The 20,960-nt window shown below is 43.8% G+C and overlaps 1 protein-coding gene across 1 annotated transcript in view; it reads right to left on the bottom strand.

The window, feature by feature from the left end:
• Positions 1 to 20,960, bottom strand: part of LOC125487966 (immunoglobulin superfamily member 1-like) — a 131,969-nt gene that overhangs the window by 42,200 nt on the left and 68,809 nt on the right. Inside the window, exon 6 of the mRNA XM_048620691.1 lies at positions 5,260 to 5,574. The gene's annotated coding sequence lies outside the window, so the exon portion shown is untranslated. The remainder of the gene's footprint in view (positions 1 to 5,259; positions 5,575 to 20,960) is intronic.

Below are 20,960 nucleotides of genomic sequence, written 5' to 3'. Positions count from 1 at the left end.
TCCAATGCTATCCAGCCTCTCCCTGTAGCTCAAACCCTCCAATCCCGGCAACATCTTTGTAAATCTTTTCTGGGCCCTTTCAAGTTTCAATCAATCAATCCTATAGCAGGGATTGAATGCAGTATTCTAAAAGCGGTCTCACCAATGTCCTGTACAGCTGCAATATGACATCCCAACTCTTGTATTCAAGCTCTGACCGATGAAGGCAAGCATATCAAATGCCTTCTTCACTACCCTGTCTACCTGCGGCTGCACTTTCAAAGGAACTATGCACCTGCACCCATCAGTCTCTGTTGGGTAACTTTCCCCAGGGCTCAACCTTTAACTGCCCAGGTCCATATGCAGCAGACAATAAGGAAGCAAACTGTATATTGGCCTTCATAGCGAGAGGATTAGAGTACAGGAGCAGGGATGTGTTGCTGCAATTGGAGAGTACATTAGTGAGGCCACACATGGAAGACTGAGTACAGTCTTGGTCTTCTTATCTGAGGAAGGATGTTCTTGTTGCCCAGTGAGTGCACCGAAGGTTTTCCAGACTGATTCCTGGAATGGCTTGACTGACATATGAGGAGAGATTGAGTCGTTCAGATTAAATTCATTGCATTTTAAATGAATGAGAGATAGGGGTGAATTTCATAGAAATCTGTAAAATTGTAACAGGATTAGACAGGTTAGATACAGGAACAAATATTCCCAATGGCCAGGGGAGTCCAAAAACAGGGGTCATCACCGAGAGAGTAGTCAGCCTGTGTGATTCACTCACACAGAAAGTAGCTGAGGACAAAATATTGTGTTTTCAAGAAGGAGACAGATCTATCTCTTATGGTCAAAGGGACCAAGGAATATTGGGATGGGGAGGGGGACGTGGTGGGGAGAAGGGTTAGGGTCTTGAGCTCCATGATCAGCCACAATCCTGTTGAATGGTAGAGCAGTCTTCATGGGGCTGAACGGCCTACTCCTGCTCCTATCTTCTATGTTTCTATGATTTTTCTTTGTAAAAGTAATCCAGGTATTAACACCTCCGATTTCCTTTAGCAAAGATGTCTCAGAGTGTTTCAGAATTAATCCTTGAAGATAATCCTCATGCACTTTTGAGGGCAATTCCAAAGAAGAACAATATTTATCCTGCTAGAGAGGAAAGAGTTGATGCTTAGCAAATGGATTGTGGCTTGCAGAGGTATTGCAATTGAGAATGCAGCCACTAATGCTAATTGAGTTCAAATGGTAGATATTGTTTCAGTTATGCACAACACCAATTGGTCAAGTTATTGCCTGGTAAAGCTCAGAGGGCACAGTCTCAGAATAAAGAGCACCAATTGAAGGCTTGAGATGAGGAATATTTTCTTGTCTCAGAGGATTGAAAGTCTTTGGAACTCCTTGCCACACAAAGCTGTGTGTGGGAGGCAGAGTCCTTGTGTGTATTGAAGGCTGAGACAGATAGGTTCTTGATCAGCCAGGGAATCAAGGGAAAGGTCAGGCAAGTGGACGTTAGGAATCTCGGATCAGTCATGATCTTATTGAATGGCATAGCAGGCTCGAGGGGCCAAATGGCCTACTCCTGTTCCTTTTTCCTTTGGGCTTACGAACTACCAAATTAGTCCTACCCATTTTGTTCAGTTATGAAAGATTCATTGTGTGACAATTTGTCACCAGGGAATTAGGCCCTGGGTAGTAATAGATTTTGATTGTCATACACACACGAATGCTACACTGTGGCAAGATGTGTCTGAAGGTCTGAATTAACAATGGACTATTTTTATTCACATACTCGCTGATGTGTGAGTATATTGGAAATTAATTTGAAGCTGCTTTCCATCAGCCATTTAAAAATAATACTATTTTGTTTTTTCACTGCCTATGTATCCTACTGTGCAATTTATAAAAATCATTCATGGGTTGTGGGTGTTACTGGCTAGGCCATAATTTCCTGCCTATTCCTAAATGGGCAATTAAGAGTGAAATGTAAAGGGACTCCTAGTGGCACAGTATTAATGTCCCTACCTCAGAGCCCATCTGCTGCAGAGGTGTGCAATCTCTGAGCAGGTTGAGTAGAAAATCCATAAGCATTGCACATCCTGAGGATATGTAGGCCAGACAAAGGAAGGACAGCAAATTTCATACTTGATAGGGTGAAACTGAACTAGATGATTTGTTTTTTTCCTCTTCCCAATAATCAACAGCATCATCATTAGACTTTTTATTATAGATTGTTTCAAATGAACTCAAATTCCATCTTTGGCCATGGGCAGGATTTGAACTCAAGCCCCCAGAACAATAGGTAAATCTCTGGATTAATAATCTAGCAATAATGGTGTTAGGCCGTTGTGTTAACCTCTGCAAGGCCCATGGAGAATCACTGATTAATCTCCTCATGGACATTATTGAGTGTGGTAACAGGCAATGTTCTGGCCATTTGGAACTCATCACCTAGCCCTTTATATAACAGACTCAGGGACGGGTCTGCAGAACTGTCCAACCCAGGCTGCGACTAGCCCACGTACGCCACGAGTTGTGGCTCTAGTTTAATGTTCAACAACAAACGATGGTCCTTCCCAGTTGTTCTTCATGAGTTATTACAACCATCAGTGCTGCATTGTTTCACACACCAATGGGAAAATGATTATCATTGAAATGTGTTTCATTCAGAATTCCGACACTCTTCGGTTTATTGTACATTTCTGAATTACGTGTGGGTTTCACTTGTTATTTCTGTCTTTATCTTCAAGGGGGCTCTAAAGGAACACAAGATTGAAATGTGAGTTCTAACAATAAAGTACTATATATACTAACCTATATCTTGGCTAATTGATCTGTCCATGTAGTTTAGAAGGATGAGGGGGAATCTGATTAAAACTTACAGAATACAGAGAGGGCTGGATGGACTGGACATGGAGAAGATTTTTCCACTTGTGGGAGAGATTAGGACCGGAGGGCACAGACTCAGAGTGAATGGATTTAGAGCACATTCCAAGCACCTATCACTCTGTATAATAAAAAAGGATTTGCCTTGCACATCTCCTTCGAACTTTCCCCTTCTCACCTTAAACCGATGTCGCATAGTATTTGCCATGTCTGCCTTCTGCCTGAGAAGAGGAGGAATTTCTTTAGCCAGAGGGTAGTGAATCTGTGGAAGTCACTGCTGCAGAGGATGAGTCACAGAGTGCATTTAAGACAGAGATAGATGGGTTCTTGATTAGTAAGGCGATCAAGGCTTACAGTGAGAAGGCAGGAGAATTGGGTTGAGAAACATATCAGCCATGTTCAAATTCACCTGAACTTCACTCAATCTAGTCTACTGTATTCACTGCTCACAATGTGGTCTCCTCTACATTGGGAGAATGAAGCGTAGACTGGGTGACCACTTTGCAGAACACCTATATTCGGGCCACGAAAAAGACTCTGAGCTTCCAGCTCCCCGCCACCTCAACATGCCACCATATTAGCTGGCCAACATCTCTGTATTGGTCTTGCTATAGTGCTCCAGTGAAGCTCAGGGCAAGCTGGAAGAAAAGCACCTCATTTTCTGCTTGGGAAATGTGCCACCTTCTAGACTCAATATTGAGTTCAATAATTTTAGGGCTTGGGACACCTTCTCCCATCTCCATACCTGAACTTCACTCAATCTAGTCTACTATATTCACTGCTCACAATGTGGTCTCCTCTACATTGGGAGAATGAAGCGTAGGCTGGGTGACCACTTTGCAGAACACCTATATTCGGGCCACGATAAAGACTCTGAGCTTCCAAATACCAGACCTTGTCATCACATGGGCTGCTATCACAAACAACTCATTGAGGTCACCTTTGACAGCTATTCATTCTCCCAGGCTCATCCTTACCCTGTCCTTTCTCTCTATCTGGGCTCCATCTCCACCTATCACTTACTCCTCCTTCTTCCCCCACCCCATCTTCAGCATATATACCAACCTTTTCCTGGTTCCAATCTTGAAACTACAGTCCAAGAAGTACACCAATGCCTCTATTTCCTCAGGGGCTAAGGAGATTTGGCATGTCCACAAAGAATTTTACCAATTTTTATGGATACACCATAGAAAGCATCCTATCTGGATGCATCAGAGCTTGGTATGGCAACTAGTCTTCCCAAACCCACAAGAAACTACAGAGAGTCATGAACACAGCCAAGACCATCACACAAACCAGCCTTCCTTCCATTGACTCCCATCTATACTTCCCACTGCCTTGGAAAAGCAGCCAACATAATCAAAGACCCTTCTTTTCCGTCAGGTAGAGATGTAAAAGTTTGTATATGCATATGACCAGATTCAAGAACAGCTTATTTCCACTGTTATCAGACTATTGAATAGAACACTCAAATGCTAATATCTCTCTGCACCTTCTCTGCAGCTGTAACATTGTATTCTGCACTCTGTTCTGCTACTCTGATGCACTTTTTATGGTGCGATCTGCCTGTACAACACGCTAAACAACACTTTTCACTGTATCTCGGTACATTATATAATTGTAACATTTCTTTACTTCTGTATTCCAGTCATTGGATAAACATATGGATGATAATGGAATAGTTTAGGTTAGATGGGCTTCAGATTGGTTTCATAGGTCGGCGCAACATCGAGGGCCGAAGGACCTGTACTGCGCTGTAATGTTCTATGTTCTATGTTCTATGTTTTGCAATAAATGCCAGGTTCCCATTTGCCTTTCTTATTCTATGCTACACCTGCTTACCCACTTTCTATGATTCATGCACAAGGATGTCCAGACACCTGTACCCTGAGGCACTTTGAATCTGCTTCTCATTTAAATAATAATTTGCCCTTTTATTTCTCCAGTCAAAATGGACAATCTCACACTTATCCACATTAAACTCCATCTGCCATATTCTGGCCCATTCTCCCAGCCTATCAATATCCATCCCTAAACTCTACCTCCTCATCACAGCCTGCCATCCCACCTATTTTAGTATCAAATGTGATTGTTGCTACATTACACTCTGTCCCTACTTGGAGATCATTCATACAGTCAGAAGTCACACGACACCAAGTTATAGTCCAACAGATTTATTTGGAATCACACAAACTTTCAGAGCGCAGACTCTTCGTAGGTGCACCTGTTGAACTATAACCTGGTGTCGTGTGACTTCTGACTTTGTCCACCCCAGTCCAACACTAGCACCTCCACATCATTTTTATAGATTGTAAATAGTTGAGATCCAGGAACTGAACCCTGTCGCACCCCACTAGTTATAGTTCACATTTATAAAAGGACTCAGAATGATCTTACCTATGCAAATAACAGAGGCTGCCTCGCCAGAGCCACAGTTGTGTTTTCCCAAAGCATTTGCGAGGCACTGGATTAGAATAGACTCTGTGCCTCTGAACTCAACGTCATCCAACCAAAAGGGGGCAGCAGTGGCTCCGAAATGGGCCCCAAGAGGCGCCAGTCTGGCTGCCCCGCATTCCATTTGTTTGCAGACAACTTTCGCATCGAGCAGATCCCAGTTATCGTTATGAACTGCGCCCTAAGTGCCGTTGACAAGGAGCTCCACTCTGCCAGAGCATGGTCCTCCTCCATCAGCCAAATGCATTTGGATAGTTTCTGAAGGATAGAAGAGAGCATATGCCATCAATCATCCTCCAAATGTGCCTTTATCACTGCGTGAAGAGATCAAAGTCTTTGTCCCCCGTGGCTTTATGTATTCTTGAGTTTTAACCCTTGGTTTTGTTCCTGCAGAAATCTTGATATGTGACCTGATGGACTTGGGCAGGACAAACAGGGCAAGGGAATACATGTTGGACACTAGGACCCTGGGAAGCACCAGGGTCAGAGAGGGCTTGGTGTGCATGGTCCCTTAAGGTATACAGGTGGAAAAATTGGTTAAAGCGGTGTATAGGGACACCTGCCTTTATTAGCCAAGAGTTTAAGAGCAGGGAGGTGATGCTGGAAGTGTATAACAGCGAGAGTTTTGTGTGCAGTTCTGGAATCCACATTCTAGGAGAGATGTGATAGCGTTGGGAGAGGGTGCAGATGGAGATTTAACAGGGTGTTGCGTTGGAGGCTGAAGAAATTCAATGGTGAGAGATTGGGCAGATTGGGGCTGTTTTCCATAGAGCAGAGGAGGTTGAGAGAGGACACATGATTGAGGTGCATAAAATGATGAGGAGGACTAGATAGTGTAGACAGGAAGAAATGTTTCCCCTTTGATGGAGGGATCAATGACCGGAGGAGGTGAGGGCTGTGCAGTCCAAGTCACTGAGTGTATTTAAGACAGAGATAGGTAGATTCTTGATTTTTGGTAAGCGGATCAAGGGTTACAAGGAGAAGGCAGGAGAATGGAGTTGAGAAACATCAGCCATGATCGAATGGTGGAGCAGACTCAAAGGGCCGAATGTCTTCTCCTTCATCTTATGGTCTTGAATATCACTTGCACCATTTGCACACTGTCCCCAGCCTTCACCTTTCATATTCCTTATGTACTTAAACATAGAACACAGAACAGTACAGGCCCTTTGGCCCACGATGTTGTGCCGAACTTTTACCTGAAACCTAAGGTCTATCTAACCTCCACTGCTACCTTATACTATCATCCATATGCCTATCTAATAGCCGCTTAAATGCCCCTAATGAGGCCAACTCCACTACCCTCTCCGGCAATGCATTCCACGCCCCTACCACTCTCTGAGTAAAGAAAAGTATTTCACTACCTCCCTAAAGGGTAAGCAATGCAGTATGAGAAATATTATAAATTGCAAAATAAAAAGGCCTCTCAATATTTTGCAAGTTTCAATCAGATTCCCCCTCATCCTTCTAAACTCTGTGGAGTACAGAACCAGAGTCCTCAACTCTCCTCTTATGACAAATTCTTCATCCCTGGGATCTTTCATGTCAATCTCTCTGGGCCTCCTCCGAAACATTCTACCTTAGATACGGGGCCTGAAACTGCTCACAATATTCCAAATGTGGTCTAACCAGAGCCTTATACAGCCTCAGCAGGACATCCCTGCTCTTGCATTCATACCTCTTGAAATGAAGGCTAACATTGCATTTGCCTTCCTGACTGCCAACTGAACCTGCCTGTTAACCTGAAGAGAATCCTGAACTTGGGAGTCCCAAGTCCCTTGTGCTTCGGATTTCTGAAGCCTTTCCCCATTTGGAAAATAGTCTATGCCTCGACTCTTCCAACTAAAGGCAATAAGCATTCACTTCCTTGCACAGGTAAAATGCTTTCATCCTTGAACAAATCCAAATGTAATGAATCACAGAATTCTCAATAACCAGATTACAAATGAGTATAAATGGGTAAAGAAAATGAGTTTGTTCAGCCACACTGCTGAAGTACTGTGTGCAGTTCTGGATTCTACATTCCAGGAGGGATGTGATAGCAATGGGAGAGTGGGAAGAGGGAGATTTACCGGGAAGTTGCTTTGGGTGCAGGAGAGTTTCAGTGATGGAGAGAGATTGGATAGACTGGGGTTGTTTTCCTTATAGCAGAGCAGATTGAGAGAGGGGGGACATGATTGAGGTGTATAAAATGATGAAGGGCATAGATAGGGTGGATAGAAAGAAACATTTCCCCCTTGATGGAGGGATCAGTGATCAGCGGCATAGATTGAAAGTAAGGGGCGTGTGAGGAAAGGTTTTTTCACCCAGATCGTAGTCGGGAATATGGAACTCGCTGCCTGGCAGGTTGGGAGAGGCAGAAACCCTCATCACATTGAAGAATGATTTAGATGGCTCTTTGTGATGCCAAGGCTTTGGGCTGAGTGCTGGGGCAATGCGATTATTGAATAGTGAGGTGGTTGTTTTTGACTAGCATGGGCATGGTGGACGAAAGGGCCTTTTTCTGTGCTGTAGACCCCTCTGACTCTAAATTTAAAGAATTACGTGCTTGAATTTATGAAAAGCACACCATCCAGTAATGACCAGAATGCCATTTTGATGCGATGATGTCACAGAATACTGGATTTTTTCAAGGGCTTCCTTCCTTTATGTCTCCAGCGTAGCTTACATTGACAACTTCTGTGGAATTAAACAAAAAGCACAACATAATTCTAGCCTGAAAGGCAGGGCAAAATTCAGGGGCTGGTTAGCTCAGTTGGCTGGATAGCCTGTGTGAAATGTAGACTGATGCCAACAGTGGGGCCTCATCTCCATGGTTACCATGAAAGTCTCTCCTTCTCTACTTCTTCCCTCACCTGACCCTCAGATTAACCCACCACCAGTCACCTCTCTCTTAAATGGGAGAGCAGCCCAATCGTCTTTTTGAAAGACTTTATCCTCAAAGTATAAAATACAGTGAGCAGATTTCAATTTGATGCAATGCCCTAGTGATATTATCAGGTCAAATTCTCAGGATCCAGGTCCAAAATCTGCCCACGGCAGGTGGTGGAATTCAAATTCAATCAATAAAATCCTGGAATTAGGAGTGAAATGAAAAATCAAAATCTCATCAAAAGCCTTTTTTCCGGCCTTAACCATTCTGTGTATGGTGTTCAAGGTAACATTCATGCTTTAAAGTGATTGCATAGTTCACAATTGGTTCAATCTTGTAACAATTCAGCAAAATGCTTTCAGGCATCCTTTTACTAATTTAAAAATGATATTAGACTTTGGAGCAATGTGGGCTTGCCTTAATCTGCTCAGGCTGTTCAGTGACTCTACTTTTGCTCAAATCCTAGTGCCAACCTTGGGCATTCTGTACTTTAAATGATTTTGTAACTAAGGTATATTTTCTTCTTTTGTATGTTTAGTATGCTAAAACATGTTTTGAAGCAATTAAGACAGGATTAAAATGTAAACAATGAAAACTAAGAGTCGAATGATGACCATGAATCCATTGTCTATGGTTGTAAAAACCCATTTGGATCCCTGATATCCTTTTAGGGAAGGAAACCTGCCATCCTTACTTGGTCTGGTCTACCTGTGACTCCAGACCCCACTGCAGTGTGACTGCCTTTTAACTACCCTCACTGGGTATTTAGGGATGGCTAATAAATCCTGATCCAGCCAGCAATGCCTAGATCCTATGAATCAACAATTTTAAAAGTTATTGACGATGTATTGAACAGACCAATCCTGGAATCAAGTGTGAAGGTGCTGAATACCTGGTTAAGGATCTGATATCGCCCCATTTACATTGTCAACCAAATTTTGAGGGGCAAAGAATTTACCGATTGCATTCTTGATCAGTCAGTGTATTAAGGGTGACGGGTGAGAAGGGCAAGAAAGTGGAATGATCAGCCAAGATGAATGCTAGGGCAGACTAGAGGGTTTGAATGGCCTACTCCTGTTCCCCATTTGGTACTGTCTCATGATGTTTCCAGAATGAGTTGGTGACAAAGTACAGGATGATCCCTGGTGTGGAGGTACTGTCTTATGAGCAAAGGCTAAACAGGTTGGGATGTACTCACTGGAGTTCAAAATGAGAGGTGATGACATTGAAACATACAGGGGCCTGACAGGGTGAATGCTGAGAGAATATTTCCCCTCATTGGAGAGTCTAGGGCCAGAGGGCACAGTCTCAGAATATAGGGGCGCCAGTTGAAGACTGATGTCTTTGGAACTCCTTGACACAGAGAGCTGTGTGTGGGGCAGAGTCCTTGTGCATATTTAAGGCTGAGACAGGTAGATTCTTGATCAGTCGAGGAATGAAGAATTACAGGGAAAGGGCAGAAAAGTGGACGTGAGGAATGTGGGATCAGCCACGATCCTATTGAATGGTACAGCTGGCTCGAGGGGCTGTATGGCCTACTCCTGTTCCTATTTCTTATGGTCTTAAAAGGAGGTGGAACATATTACTCTGTCTGTCAGATTCGGTTGGTTGGTTAATGGATGGATCAATGGATAGATAGACAAACCGACAGACGCAGAAACAGACAGATATATTTAAAAACTGAATGTCCACTTCCTTTAAGAATCCTAGTACTGTACTTTAACACTATGTTTGAAACCTTACTGTTTAATTTTATGGTGTTAAAACATTCTACAAATCACAGAATAATATTACAATTCATGTCGATATTGTCCTCTTTTGAATTATTGTTTCTACTAGAAAAATATCAATGTAGGTTCTGGAGTGCAGTGATTCTTTTTTATTGAACTGACTCTGCACACCTCCCAGTTTAATCTATCCTTCAGCTCGACTGGAGCTGCTCAGAGCAGTCTTGCTGTGGATGAGAAAAGTTCTGAAGGATGAATAAATTGTGGAAAACAGAAATTGCTGGAGGTAATCAGCAAGTCAGGCATGTCATGTGGAACAGGAAGCAGAGTTAAAGTCTTGACTCTAACATGACTTTGAAAGTGGTCATTTGTATTCTAATCATTTCAATATAAAGACAGGAATTGCCTCTATTCATAGACTCATAGAATTATTCGGCCTATCGAGTCTGTACCGCCAAAAATATACCACAATCTACAGTAGACCCACTTTCTCAGACTTTACCCCATAGCCTTGAAATTTATACCACTTGTCCAAGTAAGTTTTAAATGTTGGGAGGTTTCCTGCCTGAACTGCTCTCCCAGTCAGCATATTCCAGACCTCCGTCACACTTTGTATGAAACAATCCTCAAATCCATTTCTAAAACTACTGCCTTTCTCTTTAAAATAATGCCCCCTGCCCTTTGTTATTGAACCTTCGACGAAGGGGGACAGTTGCTTCCGATCCACCCTGTCTGTGCCCCTCATAATCTTGCACACCTCTTTCAGGCTCCCTCCCCACAACCTTCTCTGCTCCAAACAAAACAACCCGAGCTTATCCAGCCTCTCTTCATCGCTGAAATGGTCCTTCCCAGGCAACTTTCTGATGAATCTCCTCTGCAACTCCTCCAGTCTATCACATCCTTCCTATAGTGCAGAGATGGGAACAGCACACAGTGCTCCAGCTGTGACCTGATCGAAGTCCTGTCCATCTCCAACTCTTATAATCTATGCCTCGACTGAAAAAGATACATGTCCCGTACACCTTCTTAACCGCCCTGTTAACTTGTCCTGCTACCTTCAGGAATCTGTGGGCAAATATTCCAAGATCCCTCTGTTCTTCTGAGCTTCCTAATATCCTGCCATTCATTGAGTACTCCCTTCGTTTTGTTCCTTCTTCTCAAGTGCATCACCTCAGACTTACCAGGGTTAAAGTCCAGGGTAAACCAAAAATATACTCTAACATTCTGTCAAATTTTTGTTGTATCAGGACAACAAAATACAAAGGCTTCATTGTGACTATAATGGAAAAATACTGATAACAAAGAACAAAGAAAATTAGAGCACAGAAACAGGCCCTTCGGCCCTCCAAGCCTGCACCGATCCAGATCCTCTATCTAAACCTGTCGCCTATTTTCCAAGGATCTGTATCCCTCTACTCCCTGCCCATTCCATATATCTGTCTAGATACATCTTAAATGACGCTATCGTGCCCGCCTCTACCACCTCCGCTGGCAACGCATTCCAGGCACTCACCACCCTCTGCGTAAAGAACTTTCCACGCATATCTCCCTTAAACTTTTCCCCTCTCACCTTGAAATTGTGACCCCCTAGTAATTGAGTCCCCAACTCTGGGAAAAAGCTTCTTGCTATCCACCCTGTCTATACCTCTCATGACTTTGTAGACCTCAATCAGGTCCCCCCTCAACCTCCGTCTTTCTAATGTAAATAATCCTAATCTACTCAACCTCTCTTCATAGCGCGCCCTCCATACCAGGCAACATCCTGGTGAACCTCCTCTGCACCCTCTCCAAAGCATCCACATCCTTTTGGTAATGTGGCGACCAGAACTGTACGCAGTATTCCAAATGTGGTTGAACCAAAGTCCAGACAACAGTAACATGACCTGCCAACTCTTGTACTCAATACCCCGTCCGATGAATGAAAGCATGCCATATGCCTTCTTGACCACTCTATCGACCTGCGTTGCCAACTTGAGGGTACAATGGACCTGAACACCCAGATCTCTCTGTGTATCAATTTTCCCCAGGGCTTTTCCATTTACCGTATAGTTCGGTCTTGAATTGGATCTTCCAAAATGCATCACCTCACATTTGCCTGGATTGAACTCCATCTGCCATTTCTCCGCCCAACTCTCCAATCTATCTACATTCTGCTGCATTCTCCGACAGTCCCCTTCACTATCTGCTACTCCACCAATCTTAGTGTCATCTGCAAACTTGCTAATCAGACCATCTATACCTTCCTCCAGATCATTTATGTATATCACAAACAACAGTGGTCCTAACACAGATCCCTGTGGAACAACACTGGTCACAGTTCTCCATTTTGAGAAACTCCTTTCCACTACAACTCTCTGTCTCCTGTTACCCAGCTAGTTCTCTATCCATCTAGCTAGTACACCCTGGACCACATGCGACTTCACTTTCTCCATCAGCCTACCATGGGGAACCTTATCAATCGCCTTACTGAAGTCCATGTATATGACATCTACAGCCCTTCCCTCATCTATCAACTTTGTCACTTCCTCAAAGAATTCTATCAAGTTGGTAAGACATGACCTTCCCTGCACAAAACCATGCTGCCTATCACTAATAAGTCCATTTTCTTCCAAATGTAAATAGATCCTATCCCTCAGTATCTTCCCCAGCAGCTTCTCCACCACTGACGTCAGGCTCACCGGTCTATAAATACCTGGATTATCCTTGCTACCCTTCTTAAACAAGGGGACAACATGAGCAATTCTCCAGTCCTCCGGGACCTCACCCGTGCTCAAGGATGCTGCAAAGATATCTGTTAAGGCCCCAGCTATTTCCTCTCTCGTTTCCCTCAGTAACCTGGGATAGATCCCATCCAGACCTGGAGACTTGTCCACGCTAATGCCTTTTAGAATACCCAACACTTGTCCCCTCCTTATGCCGACTTGACCGAGAGTAATCAAACATCTATCCCTAACCTCAACATCCGTCATGTCCCTCTCCTCAGTGAATACCGATGCAAAGTACTCATTAAGAATCTCACTCATTTTCTCTGACTCCTCGCATAACTTCCCTCCTTTGTATTTGAGTGGGCCAACCCTTTCTCTAGTTACCCTCTTGCTCCTTTTGCACGAATAAAAGGCTTTGGGATTTTCCTTAACCCTGTTTGCTAAAGATATTTCATGACCCCTTTTAGCCCTCTTAATTCCTCGTTTCAGATTGGTCCTACTTTCCCGGTATTCTTCCAAAGCTTCGTCTGTTTTCAGTCGCCTAGACCTTATGTATGCTACCTTTTTCCTCTTTGCTAGTCTCACAATTTCACCTGTCATTCATGGTTCCCTAATCTTGCCCTTTCTATCCCTCATTTTCACAGGGACATGTCTGTCCTGCACTCTAATCAACCTCTCTTTAAAAGCCTCCCACATATCAAATTTGGATTTACACTCAAACAGCCGCTCCCAATTCATATTCCCCAGCTCCTGCCGAATTTTGCTATAGTTGGCCTTCCCCCAATTTAGCACTCTTCCTTCAGGCCCAGTCTCGTCTTTGTCCATCAGCATTCTAAAACTGACAGAATTGTGATCACTATTCCCAAAGTAATCCCCTACTGAAACTCCAACCACCTGGCCGGGCTCATTCCCCAACACCAGGTCCAGTATGGCCCCTTCCCAAGTCGGACTATTTACATACTTCTCTAGAAAACCCTCCTGGGTGTTCCTTACAAACTCTGCTCCATCTAAACCGCTAACACTGAGTGAATCCCAGTCAATGTTGGGAAAATTGAAATCTCCCAACACCACCACCCTGTTGCTCCTACATCTTTGCATAATCTGTCTACATATTTGTGCCTCTATCTCAACACTCGCTGTTGGGAGGCCTGTAGTACAGCCTCAACATTGTTACCGCACCCTTCCTATTTCTGAGCTCTGCCCATATTGCCTCACTGCTCAAGTCCTCCATAGTGCCCTCCTTCAGCACAGCTGTGATATCCTCTTTGACCAGTAATGCAACTCCTCCACCCCTTTTACCTCCCTCTCTATTCCGCCTGAAGCATCTATAACCTGGTATATTTAGTTGCCAATCTTGCCCTTCCCTCAACCAAGTCTCAGTAATAGCAATAACATCATACTCCCAGGTACTAATCCTAAGTTCATCTGCCTTACCTACTACACTTCTCGCATTAAAACAAATGCACCTCAGACCACCTGTCCCTTTGCATTCATCATCTGCTCTCTGCCTCCTCTTCCCCTTAGTCACACTGACTTCATTATCTAGTTCCTTACAGGCTTTAGTTACTACCTCCTTACTGTCCACTAACCACCTCATTTGGTTCCCATTCCCCTGCCACATTAGTTTAAACCCTCCCCAACAGCGTTAGCAAATGCAGCCCCTAGGACATTGGTTCCAGTCCTGCCTAGGTGTAGACCATCCGATTTGTAATAGTCCCCCCTCCCCTGGAACCGGTCCCAATGTCCCAAAAATCTGAACCCCTCCCTCCTGCACCATCTCTCAAGCCACTCATTTATCCTGCCTATTCTTTCATTTCTACTCTGATTAGCACGTGGCACTGGTAGCAATCCTGAGATTACCACCTCTGAGGTCCTACTTTTTAACTTGGGTCCTAACTCCCTAAATTCTGCTTGTAGGACCTCATCCCATTTTTTACCTATATCATTGGTGCCTATATGCACCACGACAGCTGGCTGTTCACCCTCCCCCTTCAGAATGTCCTGCAGTCGATCTGAGACATCCCTGACCTGTGCACCTTGGAAGCAACATAACATTCGGAAGGGTCTCGACCTGAAACGTCAGCTTTCCTGCTCCTCTGATGCTGCTTGGCCTGCTGTGTTCATCCAGCTCTACACCTTGTTATCTCAGATTCTCCAGCATCGGCAGTTCCTACTATCTCTATACCATTCGGGAGTCTCGTTTTTGACCACAGAACCGCCTATCTACTCCCCTTACAATCGAATCCTCTATGACTATAGCCCTTACACTCTTTTTCCCGCCCTTCTGTACAACAGAGCCAGCTACTGTGCCATGAACCTGGCTACTGCTGCCTTCCCCTGTTGAGCCATCTCCCCCAACAGTATCCAAAACGGTATACCTGTTTTGGAGGGAGATGACCGCAGGGGACGCCTGCATTGCCTTCCTGCTTTTCTTCTGCCTTTTGGTCACCCATTCCCTTTGTCCCTCAGCGATCCTAATCTGCGGTGTGACCAATTTGCTGAACGTGCTATCCACGACTTCCTCAGCATCGCGGACGTTCCAAAGTGAGTCCATCCGCAGCTCCAGAGCCGTCATGTGGTCTAACAAGAGCTGCAGGTGGACATACTTCCTGCACGTGCAGGAGTCAGGGACATCAGCCGCATCCCTGAGCTCCCATATTGAGCAAGAGGAGCATAACACAGGTCTGGGATCTCCTGCCATTTTTACTTTTAAGCTTAACTTAGTCCTACTATAATATCAAATATAGATAATTGAAATGAAAAAAAAATTGTACCAAATCACTCTACTTACCAGCACACGATACAAAAAAAGAAAAACACTTACCTTATCAACACACCAGAGTCTTTTTTTTTGGTCAGAGGAGACACTACACGTGCAGTGTCTCGGATTTAGCCACTGCCCAAATATATCAGTTCAGTCACGTTCTGAAAGCGCAATTCGACCGCTCCCACTCAGATCCGCTACCAATATGGAGAACTTACCTCCCGGCAGCCCCCGGTCCTCGCTCTCACCGCTCCCACTGCTGCATATCATTTGACTTCTCTTCCCAATACAATCATAGAATCACACAGTATCATGTCTGTACCACCAAAAATATGTTAAGAATTCCATTGGTATAATATTGTGTGCCGTCCTGGAATGCACATTATCAGAGGGATATGAAAGCACTGGGAGAGGGTGCAGATAGAGATTTACCTTGAGGCTAGAGAGTTTCAGTGATAGAGAGAGATTGGACAGACTAGGGGTGTTTTCCTTAGAGCAGGGGAAATTGAAAGAGGGGGACATGATCGAGATGTATAAAATGATGAGGGGCATAGATAGGGTAGACAGGAAGAAACCTTTCCCCCTTGATGAAGGGAATCATGGTCGGGGCAGGAGGGGGCGCGGCATAGATTGAAGGTAAGAGGCAGTTATTATGACCATTACTGTCAAGGATAATGTTGACAGGGAATAATGAATTTGAATCCATTTTGTCACCTTTCTGCTCGCCTAGTCATGGAACTACTGCCCAGATTCCAATATCAAGCTCTAGCTGGCGATATGTTTGGCAATACGCAATAAGCAAAATATCTTCATTTACAGGAACAGCAATGCATTAGAGAACAAAGGGAAGGAATCCAATGATTAAAAAAGAAAGCAACACAGAGATACAGGAACTTGAATCTATTTTTTGCATCGACAAGAACAGTCTGTTAAAATATTACAGAGCAGCTGGTTTCCCAAGAGTTGTGAAAATTAGGTGATGATTCTTAAACTTACAGATAAGTGACATAACTGTGGTGACAAGATGTTCAAGTGACATCTTAATATATTGCACAATATTGTATTTGTATTACCATTTACAGTGAAATTGTGTTTGATCTTTTTATATTTATTAGAAATTTCACTTTGGTTTCCCTTACTTTGCATTGTCATTTTGAGATACAGACAGACAGTTAGCCTGAAGAAATTAACAAAACTACACTGCAAAGCATCGACCCAGTTTACATGAAATGGATATTGATAGACGAAGTGAATGGGCAAAACTGTGGCAGGTTCAGTTTAATGCAAGCAAGTGTGAGATTATCCATTATGGACCGAGAAATGATCAGAGTACTTTCTGGACAGTATGGAGTTAAATACAGTGGATATCCAAAGAGATTTGGGGGTTCAGGTTCATAGATCTTTAAAATTTCACAAACATGTGCAGAAAATAATCAAGACAGCTAATGGAATGTTGGCCTTTATATCTAGAAAACAGGGGTACAAAAATGCAGAAGTTCTGTTGCAGTTATACAAAACCCTGGTTAGACCCCACTTGGAACAGATTTGGGCAACACACCTTAAGAGGAATAGATTGCCTTGGAGGGAGTACAATGCAGGTTTACAAGAATGATACCTGGACTTCAGGGAATAAATTATGAGGAAAAATTACATAAATTAGGCCTGTTTTCTCTCTAATTTAGACATTTAAGAGGTGATCTATTTGAAATCTTTAAAATAAAGACAGGGTAGATTCAGAAAATATTTCCCCTGGTTGGGTATGGAGAGTAAATCAGTGATAAAAGACAGCAGAATTATAAGAACACAATTGGACACTGGTCTTCAGCATGAAGATTCTGTTCCAATGGTGCAGACAGAACACTGATGAAGGACTTTGCGTAAAAGAATACAAAAATTCACAGGAAAATTGGAGTATAGGGACAGCAGTAGACCATTCAGTCCCTCGAGCCTATTCTGTCAATTCAATGACTGATCTGTGGTCTAACTCCCTGTACCTGCCTTAAAGATATCCCTTAATACCTTTGCTCAACAAAAGTTTATCTCTCTCAGATTTAAAATCCTGAATCCATTACTGCTCATGGAAGGGAGTTCCAAACCTGTATGACTGTTTGTGTGTAGGAGTGTTTCCTAACATCTCTACTGATCGGTCTGCCCTAATGCTCAGACAGTGCCCTCCCTAGTTCCCCAACCTGTGGAAATAGCATCCTTATACTCCAGTCCTCTCGATATAAAGGCCAGCATTCTATTAGCTGTTTGATTATTTTCTGCACGTTTGTGAAATTTTAAAGGTTTGAATCTGAACCCCCAAATCTCTTTGGATATCCCCTGTATTTAATGTCATACCATCTAGAAAGTATCCTGATCCTTTCTTGGTCCACTATAGATAACGTTTGCATTGAACTGAACCTGTCACCGTTTCGCCCATTCACTTCATCTATCAATATTCTTTTCAAGTAAACTGGGTCAATGCTTTGCAGTGTATTTTTGTTAATTTCTTCAGCTTAACTGTCTGTCAGTTAAGATCTGAAAAAGCACAGCAGGCCTTCAGCATCCAAGGAGCAGGAAAGGCAGCATTTTGGGCTGAAACCCTTCATTGAGATGGAATCAGCCTGAAACGTTGACTTTCCTGCTCCTTGTATCCTGTCTGACCTGCTGTGTTTTCCACCTCCACATTTATTGACTCTAGCTTCCAGCATCTGCAGACCTTACCGTCTCCAAATCATTGAGCAGAAAGTTCTAATACATGAGATTAAAAGTTGGGCATTTTGAACTCAGTCTTGTTTTAGCAGTCTGCAGGTTAATGCATGTTCTTCCTCTTTAACATTTCTGGAATCCACATTATTGGAGGGATATGATAGCAGTCGGAGAGGGTGCTGAGGGAGATTTACCAGGATGTTGCCTTGGGGCGAGAGAGTTTCAGTGACGGAGACCGATTGGACAGACTGGCATAGTTTTTCTTAGAACACAGAAGAACAAAGAACAATACAGCACAGCCTTTCGGCCCTCCAAGCCCATGTGCCACATTTTGCCCTTCCATACTAAAACTTTCTTCACTTACAGGATCTGTATCCCTCTATTCCTTTCCTATTCATGTATTCATCCTGGTACTTCTTGAATGCTGCTACCGTGTCTGTATCTACCACCTCCTCTGGCTGCACGTTCCATGCACTCGCCAACCTTTGTGTGAAAAACTTGCCTCACACTTCTCTTTTAAACTACCAACTTGCACCTTAAACCTCTGTTCCCTAGTAATTGACCCTTCCACCCTGGGAAAAAGCCTCATACTTTCCACTTGATCCATGACATTTACAATCTTATAAACTTCTATCAAGTCGCCCCTCAACCTCCTGAATGGAGAGACACAAAAATCAATCTATCCAACTTTTCTTCATAGCTAAAATTCCCTATACCAGTCAATATCCTGGTAAATATTTCCGTACTCTTTCCAAAGCATCTACATCCTTCTAGTAGTGACCAGAACTGTATGCAATATTCCAAGGGTGGCCTAATAAAAGTTCTATAAAGCTGCAGCTTAAGTTGTCTATCCTTATACTTAATGCCCCTTCCAATGAAGGCAAGCATGCCATAGGACTTTTTTTACTACCTTATCTATCTGTGCTGCCACCTTTAGAGATCTGTGGACCTGCACACCCAGATCCCTTGCATATTAATAGTCCTAAGGGTTCTGCCATTCACTGTATAATTTCCATCTGTGCTTGACCTTCCAAAATGCATCACCTCACATTTGTCTAGATTAAATCCCTCTGCCATTTTTTCTGCCCATGCCTCCAACAGATATATATCCTGCCTATATCCTCTGACAAGAGCAGAGGAGATGGAGAGACGGGGATGACACATGAAAGCTGTGTCACAATATTCCAAATGCAGTCTGACTAGAGCCTAATACAGCCTCAGCGGGACATCTCTGCTCTTGTATTCTAACCCTCTCGAAATGAATGTTAACATTGCATTTGCCTTCCTAACTGCCAACTGAACCTGGCTGTTAACCTGAAGAGAATCCTGAGCTTGGACTCTCAAGTCCCTTTGTGCTTCACAAGGTGGGAAAGACCAGGAAAATGTCATTAGGGGAAATAATTGCAGTTGATTAAGTAGAACTGATGTAATTTCTGGGTCTTATTTTACACTTATAATTATACTTATATAATATAATTATAAGTGACAGCAGAGAAGACCACTCTGCCTGCGCCAGCTAACTGCAGTTCTTTTCCTTTCAAGTGCTAATTCAATTCTCCTCGGAAAGCCACCATTAATTTTGTTCCCGCAAAACCGTGCATTCCAGATAATGGCCACTTGTCGCCCAGAAGGGCTTTTCCTCATGGCACTGTTGGCTTTTTTTGTCAATTATCTCAGACCATCAATAATATTGACCTAAGTAGCCTACACTGGCAAAGCAAGAGATGGCAATTGAACTTGTGGCTTGTTGCAGTCTTTTGCAGATTTCTATCAAATTGGGGTAAAGAAAGGCAAGTAAGAAAAGGATAGGAAAGAGATGTGTCGAGTCATCTGAACTCAAACAGAAACCCAATTAAAAAGCAGGCTCTAGATGAGATACTGAGCTTTCTTAAATTCCTTGGCACCAACACCCATGTAAATTATTGACATGCATAACTACAATATCAAAGGCAACTTGTGTTTGCAGGATGTTCAGCACAAGAAATCATCCCAAGGTGACTTACAGAAGTATTAAAAAGGGAACAGCAACATATTTAAGATCAGTAAGATTTGCATGGTCAAGATGGAGAGATACCAAGGTTGATGTTTCGGGCCTAGACCCTTCTTCAGAAATCGGGGAGGGGAAGGGGGTTCTGAAGTAAATAGGGAGAGGGGGGAGGCAGATAGAAGATGGATTGAGGAGAAGATAGATGGAGAGGAGACAGACAGGTCAAGGAGACGGGAAAGGGAGCCTGTAAAGGTGAGTGTAGGTGGGGAGTTAGGGAGGGGATAGGTCAGTCCAGGGAGGACGGACAGGTCAAGGGGGCGGGATGAGGCTAGTAGGTAGGAGATGGGGGTGGGGCTTGAGGTGGGAGGAGGGGATAGGTGGGAGGAAGGACAGGTTAGGGAGGCAGGGACGAGCTGGGCTGGTTTTGGGATGCAGTAGGGGGAGGGGAGATTTTGAAACTTGTGAAGTCCACATTGATACTATTGGGCTGCAGGGTTCCCAAGTGGAATATGAGGTGCTGTTCCTGCAACCTTCGGGTGGCATCGTTGTGGCACTGCAGAAGGCCCAAGATGGACATGTCAACTGAGGAATGGGAGGGGGAGTTGAAATGGTTCGCGACTGGGAGGTGCAGTTGTTTAGTGCGAACCGAGCATAGGTGTTCCACAAAGCGGTCCCCAAGCCTCCGCTTGGCTTCCCCGATGTAGAGGAGGCCACAACGGGAACAGCAGATACAGAAGACCACATTAGCAGATGTGCAGGTGAACATCTGCTTGATGTGGAAAGTCTTCTTGGGACCTGGGACGGGGGTGAGGGGGGAGGTGTAGGGGCAGGTGTAGCACTTCCTGCGGTTGCAGGAAGAAGTGCCGGGCTGGAGGGCAGTGTGGAGCGGACGAGG

The sequence above is a fragment of the Rhincodon typus genome, chromosome 47, assembly GCF_021869965.1.
Source record: "Rhincodon typus isolate 14 chromosome 47, sRhiTyp1.1, whole genome shotgun sequence".
In the NCBI taxonomy this organism is placed as follows: Eukaryota; Metazoa; Chordata; class Chondrichthyes; order Orectolobiformes; family Rhincodontidae; genus Rhincodon; species Rhincodon typus.
This window is presented reverse-complemented; position numbering and strand designations above follow the sequence as displayed.